At 40.8% G+C, this 11,298-nt stretch overlaps 1 protein-coding gene across 9 annotated transcripts in view; it reads left to right on the top strand.

Moving 5' to 3' along the window:
* LRBA (LPS responsive beige-like anchor protein) overlaps positions 1-11,298 on the top strand; it is a 549,006-nt gene that overhangs the window by 26,534 nt on the left and 511,174 nt on the right. The gene's annotated exons all lie outside the window — the stretch shown is intronic.

The raw sequence follows: 11,298 nt of genomic DNA, 5'->3' as shown, positions 1-11,298 counted from the left end.
AGGGCTTCTGTGACAACTCACATTTCCTTTTTGTTTTTCCCCTTTGCTATTTTTAGGCTTTCTCATAAAGAACCTGGGGTGATATGTATGGTATATGAGCCGATGTAACTTATTTCTCTATAAGGATGTGGCTAAGTCTTTTCCAAACCAAAATGTCCAAGGAGAAACAGCTAAGCAAAGGCCCAAAGGGTGCTGAAATAGCAGTGCCTGCCCATTATCACTACCTCATACACTTGGGGGAAGTTTCCAAGTTATGGTGGATGAGGGCTGGAGACTAATCTCCATCGGTCCTGGATGGAGATGATCAGCCTGCCTTGTATTTTTGAGGCTTGCAAATTTCTGTCACCACCTCAAAGTTGAGTGGAAGTTTTTTTTTAACTAAGCCATGTCAAATTAAAATGAACACAGCATATTATCTTTCACATTAAGGATGGATTAAGAATAGAATTGTGTAAAACAGCCTGTGGCAACCCTTAGGTGACCTTCAAGGAGACTGAGTACTCCCACATGCTAGTTTTCCATTTTTACTTCAGCAGAATGGCCTGCTGCACATATGAAGATAGAAGTCTTACATGCTGACATGAGTAGTCTCCCTCAATCTACACATCCCACTAAGAGATCAGGACTGCTCTGCTATATTCCCTTATGTCAAACATGTGTGGCCTTTATGCTCCTGGTAAACTGCTCATCTGTGTCTCAGAAGAGTGAAGTTGTGATACTTTCACTGAGTACTCCTACCGGGGACCTACTACTAGTACAAGACTCCAAAGTCTGTTGCTCCTTGCTCTTTTTCTTATGACCAACAACTTTCAATAAACATGATTCCACATTGAACTACATGTGTATAACTTTACAAACAAATGTAAATAGTTTTTAATAAAATATTTTCAAAAATATTCAAAACTTTCAGTTGAAAGTTACTAAGATCTAGTTGCATATAACGAAACTGGTCCTGTGTTAAGTGGAGCATATCAAGACTAATAAAAACTGTGTGAACGAGAGAATGGACAACAGTCCAAATGGTCTAAACTTTGTTTTTCAAGACACTTCCTCTAACAATACTGTATTCCACAGCTCAGTGAGCGATGATAATATGGAACACTAGGCCTGAAAAGCAGATCTAACTAGATCATGCAGAGGGAACAGCATGTAGCTAGGTTTGTGTATGCCAAGTCAGTCACTTGTGGTGTGACATAACTCATACAGGGACATTTTAAGCTACTATATATAAACAATTCAAATTATGCCTGAGGTCTTGATTTATCGTAGAAAAGTAATCAGTTTTTTGAAACAGACAGCTGAACATGCAGTGACCTAAACGCTGCAATTAGGTTTCAGAAATTAAAACATGACCTAGGGGAATACAGATTCTTGAGAGAGATATAGATTAAGACTTTTTTCAATAGAGTATGAGGCTGTTGGTTTTAACTCTTGTCATAGTTTCCATGCTTACTTGAGGAAAGCTTCATGGCCTGTCTCATAACAGTACTCTGCACCGCAGAAACATGCAAATCAGTGAGTCTTTTGCACAGCAGATAGCTCACAGTGTTGAGCTGCTGAGCTTTGTCACTAGAATTGATTTACTCCATTTTGCAAAAAGTTAACTGGCTCGGGGAGGAAATGCAGCCAGCCAAAGTAGTCTAGTCTGTTGTGGGCTGTGGTGCTTTGGTCTAATTGCAGTCGTTGGGTTTAGTGTGGAGGTGCTGGTGGTCAGTGATGCACAGGAAGCTGGACTAGATGGTATGATGGCCCCTTCTGGGCTTTATGTTCTGACTCATAACCTGGTTGCTAGGCTCCACCAGCAGAAGACACCAGAGTAGATTGATTACAGTTTGGGGCTTACTCTAAACTAAAGCCTGATGCTTGCATTATAATGCAACTGATACTAATGGTGTAACTATGTAACGCATACTTGATTAAAAAAAACAACAACACTGTAATGGATGCCAGACAATCTTCTGGTACATCTGCTCTTAAGTCTGTGAGAAGCTACTGAAGGATTTAGAATGGTAGTGCTGGGGAGACAGTTCACATGCCCTCTGCCCATGAAGTGATAAAAGATTTCTATAAATGGTGAAGCCATTTGATTACATTTAAACAAGTATTTTGCCACCCTGCATCTGAGGGGTGTGTATATAATATATAAAATTGATATTATTTGAAACAAAACTTGTCCTGTTTGTAGTAGTAGAAGGCATGAGTGGAGAAATCTACCTATTTTTTTCCCTTCAGAAATGGTTGTGTTTAAAATTCTCATTTAAACTTAAGCATCTCTAAACATATTAATGAAAACCTTTTTAAGCACTGCTGTCTGGTATGGCACTGAGTTTTCACATGTTCTTGGATTCCTGAAATGTTACTGTTGTAGAAGTCCTAAGATTTCTCATCAGGGTGGATTTGTTTTATATCAAATGGATTTAAATCATGATTTAAATCACTAGTCAGGAAGACTCGATTTAACCATGGATTTCTACATAAAAGTGCATTTTTGTTGGTTGTTACCAACCTGAAGATCCTGTATGTTCAGACATGTTCCTTTCATCTTCAACGCAGCTTCCTCCTGAGAAGGAACACTTCTCATGATGTTGTTTCATGTGGGCAACCAGGCCTTACATTTCTTTGTTGCACTGTTTTCATTTTGCACGCATGCCTGTCTTACCCACAGGTAGAGGAACTTCATTAAAATATTCCCAAACTGGGTCTCTTTTACAGCCTGCTGCCCTGACAGGTTTTCCCTTTTAGTGAGAGAATGGTATGGTAGATCTCAAATCAATGAAGGCTACACTCAGAAAGACCTCAAGACTTCTGGAATATGCTGCTCAAACAGTTTCATTTTTTTGTTTCTACTGCCTGTCCCTCCCTTCTCACATTTATCTCCAGACTTCTTCTCCTTGTCCAGATCTATTCCGCCCCCAACAATCTTCTATTCATTGAACTTTTTGAAATTTTGCACTTTTAGAGGGAGGTAAGGGATTGACACTGTGTACACAAATTTGCAGAGGGACAATAGGGTTGAGGTCTGTTATTTCTCACCTCTATATATTATTTATTCGTTTATTTAAAAACATATTTGCTGTTAACAAGCATGTTATCTCTGGAGACACAAATCCACAGTTTGAGAACTGTAAAACTAAGCATCTCTGATGCTATCTTCTAGACTGAGCACTGAGTCCCATTGGGTAGATAGAAAGATTAACCTAAATAATCTATGCAGAAGTCCCTGGAAACCCATAAGATTGGTTCCCTAATCCATGAACTATTGGAATTCATTTACAAAACTTTTCTTAAACATTACATGAATATACTGTCTCGTACTATAGAATTTACAATCCCTATTCCATGATGAGATATCTTTGAGCTATAATGTATCTTAATTAAAACTATATTTAGATTTTGAGGAAAAAAGCAAAGCATTTTATCAAAACATTTTGATTTTTTTTATTTAAAAAAACAAAAACCACTGATTTTTTTTTCCACTCTGTTTTTCATAAACGTTAGAGGAAACAGGACTGAAATTTATATAGAAGTATGTCTGTCTATAATATAAAGATATGCTTCTGGTTTTGTTTTGTTATAGCCTTCTCTTTTTCTCCCCTCCCTCCCCCCAGTGTAGGGTGATCCTGATGGGATCTTTACTATCAATCACCCTATGACAAACTTGTTACTAGTCACTTCATTCCACAGCTTGTGCTAAGCAGAGAGTTATGCTCTTTCTTTAATTGTCTTTTGCAGCAGTCCGTTCCTCTTATCTGGTGTTCTCAGATCCTGAAAGAAAGAATTATCCTTTACTCTAGTGGCCCCAAAAGTTATACCACTCTTGAGTAAAACAGCTATATGAGTCCAAAACTTGTCCTAGCATTCAGAATGTTAGCAGCCATGCTGCAAAGACAGTATGCTTATTTGAGTAACAAAGGTGAATGCTCACTACAAAAAAAGGGTGTGTTCTTAACTCAGATTAACTAAAATAGCAATGATGACTCAGCAATTCAATCTTATAACCTTGAACTTTAGCTGCTAACCCAAGTTAACAGCTGAGTTGCCGTGTCTTCAATTCTATTTTAACCTTCTCCTTTTTCTTCGTCTGTCTTTGTCATTTTTCTTCTCTTGTCCTTGTCACAAACTAGATGTTTTTCCAGAACCATGTACAAGCAATGGCTCTTTCCATTGCTGCAGCAAGATCCTCCTTCGTACAGGTATCCCCACAGAGTCAGCAAATGAGCAGGTGCTCCAGGGTCTGCACATCACCACACTCGCATATATTTGTGTCAGAATAGCCCCATTTGATCATATTCATCTTTGATCTGCCAGTTGGTGTGTGCAGGCGGTTCAGGCATCGCCATGTTGACCAGTCTGTATCGGTCCATCTGGGAAGGTCCCCATGGGGTTCCAGATCTATTTCAGTGCATTCTACTGTACCTAGTCTTTCATTCCATAACCTCATGCCTTTTGCGATTTAAGGTGTTTGATTACTCCTGTGTGACCATATAGTAGATGCCTTGGATCTTCCATCTGCCGGGATCTTTCCCTTTGGCTTGCTACCTTCCTCCTCATATCAAGTGGGTGTAATGCCAGCCAGTAAATACGAGCTATCCATTGGTGTTGGCTTCAGACGTCCTGTTATACCATGACAACTGTTGTGTAGAACCGGGTCGAATTTCTTACCATGGATGGATTGTTCCTACTGGACATGCATATTCTGCCATGGAGTAACACAGGTGATAGCGGTGGTTTGCAAAGTAACTGGATTGCCTCCCCACTTTGGAGTGACCAACTTTCGGAGGATGTTGTTACTGGCGCTAACTTTCCCTTTTGTCTTCTATTTTAACCTGAGGTAGCTAATAACATGAATTAAGAAAACACCTTTTTAAAAGCAATCTAGAAATATCCTATATATGGGAGTTAGCTCTCCAGGTGTCCATTTTCATGACAAAGTTAAAGAAATCTTGTTTTAACTTAAAGGAGGAAAACTTTTGATGACAGATGCCAGTCACTGAATAGGTTGTTGGTAATTCAGCTTGAAGTGACTTAATTTTTGATGGGTTCATCTTATTTTTCAAGTATTTAACAAACTAATTGTGCACAAGTGAACAGTAACATTACAGCATTTCCTTCTCCCTATGTTAACAAAGGAACCTTGCTACCACTTCCATTAAAACCGGCTGTCACTATTCTTGGAGCTGAAAGCTGTATGTCCTGCTCTGAATTGTATCTATTACTTACTTTTTATATAACTGTGATGGGTTGGGTCACAGAGACCACTTGGGACTGTCACCTGATGTGCTGAGACTACCTCTGAACCTGTTTCCTCTGCCAGCTTGGGCCTCCAGAACCCTGCCTTGTTGAGCCAGACACACCAGTCTGCTCCAGCACAGATCCAGGGTCTGAACCACGTGCCCCAAAGCTGCAGACTTAACTGAAAACAGCTTAAGAAGTGCTCCTTTCTCCAGCACCCAGATACCCAGTTCCCAATGGGGTCCAAACCCCCAATATATCCCTTTTACTCTGTATCAAGCTCATACAGGGTAAACTCATAAATTGTCCACCCTCTATAACACTGATAGAGAGGTATGTACAGCTGTTTACTCCCCCAAGAGTAAGGTATTAATTACTTACTCTGGGTTAATTAATAAACAAAAGTGATTTTAGTAAGTGTAACAAGTACGATTTAAGTGGTTCCAAGTAATAACAGACAGAACAAAGTAAGTTACCAATCAAAATAAAACAAAAACATGCAAGTCTAAGCCTAATACATTAAGAAACTGATTATAGATAAATCTCACCCTCAGAGATGTTCCAAAAAGCTTCTTTCATAGACTCTAGACTTCTTTCTAGTCTGGGCCCAATCTTTTCCCCTTGTTCCAGCTCAGGTGGTAGCTAGGGGATTTCTCATGACCGCAGCCCCTTTGTTCTGTTCCACCCCCTTATATAGCTTTGGCACAAGGTGGGTATCTTTTGTCTCTCTGGGTCCCCACCCCTCCTTCTAAATGAAAAAGCACCAGGTTTAAGATGGAATCCAGTACCAGGAGACATGGTCACATGTCCTGGGAGACCCCAAGCTTTCATTTTTCCTGGCCTGACTTACAGGAAGGCTTGAAAGTAAACAGAGCTATTTACAACCAATTGCTCTAGTTGATGGGAGCCATCAAGATTCCAAACCACCCTTAATGGCCCACATTTAGCATAATTACAAAAGGACCTCAGAGTTATATTTCATATTTCTAGTTTCAAATACAGGAATGATACATTTATACAAATTGGATGACCACACTTAGTAGATTATAAGCTTTGTAATGATACCTTACAAGAGACCTTTTGCATGAAGCATATTCCAGTTACATTATATTCATTAGCATATTTTTATAAAATCATATGGAGTGCAACGTCACAATAGCATTTGAAAAACTTACATGACACTAATTCCCCAGAATGGAAAATACCTATGCCACTGTATTCCCTGCATTTTGAAGGAATAATGTAGTTGTGTATTGTTAATCAAGTAATGTTTTTAATTGTAACAGGTTTCAGAGTAGCAGCCGTGTTAGTCTGTATTCGCAAAAAGAAAAGGAGTACTGTAGCTCACGAAAGCTTATGCTTAAATAAATTTGTTAGTCTCTAAGGTGCCACTAGTACTCCTTTTTTAATTGTAACAGTCAGTCAATTCTTTCATTTTTCTTTGCATTTTACCTTTTCAACAGTGTTGCATTTTTCATGAGGACTAGGTGATACTGAAGACAGCCACTGACCTCTTACCATATTCCATAAATCCCAGGAGATTCTTTTCTGCCTTTTTGTCCCAAACCTTCTTTGGGAAGTAGAAAAAAGTATCATTACATGTTGAGAATGGATTCATGATTTACCTCAAAGGAACCTATAAAAGGTCCGCGTGTATCACCCATCAAACAATGTGGGATAAAAAGACTGCCAAACACACTGTTATACATTGGATAAAATCAGGGTTCAAAGCAAAAGTTCTAAATTCACCTTCAAACCTGAACACACTCTGAAACTCCTCAAGAAGCACTGCAGCTTCTGAGGGTTGAGAGTCTAACAACCCAAAAAGTGAAAACAAACAACTTTTTATTTTTGTTTAGATTGTTTTGCAGAAAAGTGGAGAAACTTGAACAAAACTTTCAATTAAAAATTGTTAGTTTGAAAAATCTTTAATTTAAAAAAATCTTGACCCCTAAAACAGTACATTTGAAGTAGAATAATAGTTCAGGAACAAGCAACAATTTCTCAGTTCCCTGTCTTCAGCCTGTTTGACAATTTAATTAAGCATGACTTGTTAATGGATTTTATTTTATGTATTTTTAGCTCATAAATATTGGTGTGGACAGTCTTCAAGGTAATAGCTTTATGCCACTGATATAAACAAGTAGTCTTGCGGTCCCAAGATTAAAATACATTTTCACATTTGTAGGGTTATGTTCCCTGCTGCTCTGCTGACATAATGTACAAAATCAGACTGTGAGCATGAAGTTTTACCTACATAGGCTCACCCTTTCATCTGAGCAGAGCCCCATTGACTTTAATGGGATTCTATGAGGTTGCCATGTGATTGTCTTAAGGCCTGTTATACACTACAAAGTTAAGTCAATATAAGCTGCATGTGTTGACACTTAAATTTGTTTGCCACTGTTGTAAACACCCATTATGCCAACATAGTAACACCACCTCCCCAAGTGGCGTTGAGCCATGGTCGATGTACTGAGGTTGATACAGCGCATGTATAGATACTGCGTTACTTATGTCAACCCTAACAGACCTCCAGCAGCTGTGCCACAATGCCTGACACTGACTGCTCTGGTCTCAGTTGTGAACTCCACTGCCCAGGGATCAGGTAGACCGGAAACACCCATGCCCCAAAGGCCCCAAAATGTTTGAATGCCTTTTCCTGATTGTCCGTCTTGCTGACTACACCTTGCAGCTCTCCATTGTTGTTTGCAGCTGACCATGCTAGCTACATGCCCACATATGCTCCGGTTTGGAGTAGATGGGACAAAAGTGGATCTCCTGTGTCTGTGGGGAGAAGAGGTAATGCAAGCACAGCTATGGACCAGCTCTAGAAATCTTGACATCTACAAGCAGATTGCAGGGAGGATGCTGGAGAAGGTGTATGACAGGGACCAGAAATCCTGCAGGGGACCAGCAATCAAGCAGTGCTGCGTGAAAGTGAGGGAGCTGAGGCAGGCATAACAGGGAAGCCAGTGATAGATCTGGTGCCAAGCCACAGATATACTGCTCTTACAAACAGCTGCATGCTGTACTTGGCAGAAACCCCATCATCATCATGCTTACCATTGTGGATGCTTCTGAGGAGCCCAAGCCATAGGCTCCTGGCCTGAACAGTGAGAATGAGAAGAAAGGGGTGGAGGATGGGGGAACACGTGACTGGGGGATCTGGTTAGAACATGAGCCAGGACCTGTTTGAGACTCCACTGCAGTTTAGACAGTCCCAGCAGTCCAGCCCAGGCAAGTCTGATGCTAGGGAAGGATTCTCAGATATGTGTCAGGTTTTAGAGTAGCAGCTGTGTTAGTCTGTATTCGCAAAAAGAAAAGGAGTACTTGTGGCACCTTAGAGACTGACAGATTTATTTGAGCATAAGCTTTCGTGAGCTACAGCTCAAATACATTTGTTAGTCTCTAAGGTTGCACAAGTACTCCTTTTCTTCAGATGTGTGTAAGTTAGATGCCCGTAACTTAACAGGATACAGCTATTGACTTTTCGTTAACTTACTCATACTAGTAGAGGTAGCGGTACAACAAAGAGCATTATCTGCTTTCCATTCCCCAGTAGCGTTAGGCAAGGGACATGCAGACCCGTTTATGTAAACAGGGATGTCCCTTGAATCCGCCTGTAACTTCTCAATGGAACTTTCATGGAGAAGTCCTCTCCCAGAGGTTTCTAGGGAGGGCTGCCTTATTTCTTCCTCTCATAGGACAGTTTCTCACACCAGTCAGTGATAACTTTGCAGGTACTGTTGCAGGACACAGGGTAGCTGCATATGGGCCTGGGTGGCTTCTGAATGTCAGCAGCAGCTGTGCTTTTCCCTATTTTGTTTTTTACCCTCAGGAGTGAATTAGCTGCTAAAATCACCACCATGTGGAAAATGGTGCTAGTGTTCAGTATCATTGCCCTATAATCAGTGTCATACAACAAAGCAATTCCCTCCTCATTTCCCTCACCCGTGGCTGGCCATACTCACCATGGCTGGTGCTGAGAGTGGCAAACACTCTGAAGCACAAGTGTCAGTAAGCATGTCCTGTTGAAAACTTTACGGGAGTGCAAGAGAAAGGAGTTCAGAATCTTAAGTGTTGGTTTCCGTTGTGACTATACTGACGACAGTACCTTTCTGTGTGTTATCTGCAGCTGTTGCCATTGTGGCCTTGAGGGGTTCCCCCTCCACACCTGCAGAATGCCTGAGCCAGATAAGGAAGAGAAAGAAGAGAGCTTGGGATGGCCTGTTCCATGATATCCTGCAAGCTAGTGCTGGGTCAGATTGTAAGGCTCATCTCCCTTTGCAGTTCATGGAGAACTCCGTTACAGCACCTTCCGCCCCCCCAATATTCCACATGGGATCAGAGGCCACATTCTTACCTCCTATTCCTACTACTCTATACAGGGGGACATAAAGGAGAACCACAGCTTCACATACCTGACCTGTGAAAGCCATGCTAGCTCTGTGTTGCTAAAATGGACATGAATGTTCTTTCCACATGATAAGTTCTGTTCTGTTAATATATTAAGTTTTTTAATGAATTTGCTTTTAAATTGCCCCCTCTTGTTTTCACTAATTTTAGTACTGAATAAAATTCTATAATTTGGAACATAACTCATCTTTATTAGTTCACAACATATGCTGCAGAGTGCCTAGCAGTTCTGAAAGCACCCACTTATTTGTTACTGTACAGTTTGACACAATCCAGGATCAGTGACAAACACATACACTGCAATAATCATAAAAGTGTGAGCCTTGCAAAATTAATTGGTGCATTGTCAGTGTTATATTCATAGATGTGCACCAAGCACCACATGATTCCTAACAGGCCCCAAGATAGCAGGGCCAGATAGAGCATAGTACACTGCACCACATTGCTGTAGCTCACTGTTCAAGTACTCCTTCAAGGCCTCCCTGAGCCATATAGTTCCATGTTGAGCTCTTCTACTAGCCCTTGTGTCTGGCTGTTCAAACTCAGCAGACAGACGCTCTACCTCCATCCTTGTGGCAACTTTTTACCTCTTTGCTTCACAGATATTATGCAGGACACAGCAGGCAGCTATAACCATTAGGATATTTTTCTCACGGAGATCCAATCTTGTGAGTAAACACCAGTGTCCCCTTCAGTCTACCAAAAGCACATTCAACTGTCATTCTGCACTTGCTGAACTGGTAACTGAATCGTCACTTGCTGCTGTCAGGATGGCCAGTGTATGACTTCATGAGCAAGGGGTAGGCTGGGTCCCCCAGGATCACTATTGGTGTTTCAACATTGCAAATGGTAATCCTCTGGTTCGGGGAAAAAAGTCCCTGCTTGTAACTGTCACGCTGCCTGGTATGGGACACAGCTAAGACCGCCAATCTCAGGTCAGACTCCTAGAATACAGGTCATACACCGCAGACTAGTGGTGTATTCTGTCATAAGACTTCACCAGTCCAGTAACAAATGTACGCTTCCAGAATAATGTATTAGTTACTGTGGAGCCACAGACAGTCTTCTTCAGGCCCTTTAGCCCTTCATGCATCACCCAGACAAATCAAACTTCTGTGATAAATGATTATTAAAACCAAAAGTCACATATATTGGGTTCTGCCAGTTCCAAAGAACCAGACACTCACTGCAGGTAAATATATACACTTCAGGATCTTACCAAATATCACCCTGCAGTCAATTTTTAGTTAACTAACTAAAGATTTATTAATAAAAAGGAAGAGTTATTAAATGATTAAAATAGATCATATACATTACAGTTGATTGCAAAGTTTGTAGATCAGGATAATAGCAGTGATGTTAAATCTACCAGTTTGTAATCAGTCTCTCTGGTTCATCCCAAATATTGGGTCCTCAGTCCATTGTTCAAAGCTTCCCTTTGTTCGAAATCATAGTCTAGAGATGTGGAGCAGGAAAGTCACCATTTATATCCTCAGCCTATGTGCATGGACAGTTACTGTCTCAAACATGGAGTCAGGGATCACATGTTCTTCGTGCCATTGCTGAGTGATGAGGCATCCATTGTCTACATCAGGGGTGGGCAAACTATGGCCTGTGGGCCAGATCTTGCCCCTCAGGGCTTTGGAT

This window comes from Chelonia mydas, chromosome 4, assembly GCF_015237465.2.
Source record: "Chelonia mydas isolate rCheMyd1 chromosome 4, rCheMyd1.pri.v2, whole genome shotgun sequence".
NCBI classification, from domain to species: domain Eukaryota; kingdom Metazoa; phylum Chordata; order Testudines; family Cheloniidae; genus Chelonia; species Chelonia mydas.
The sequence above is the reverse complement of the archived record's forward strand: the minus strand, read 5'-3'. Positions and strand labels throughout refer to the sequence as shown.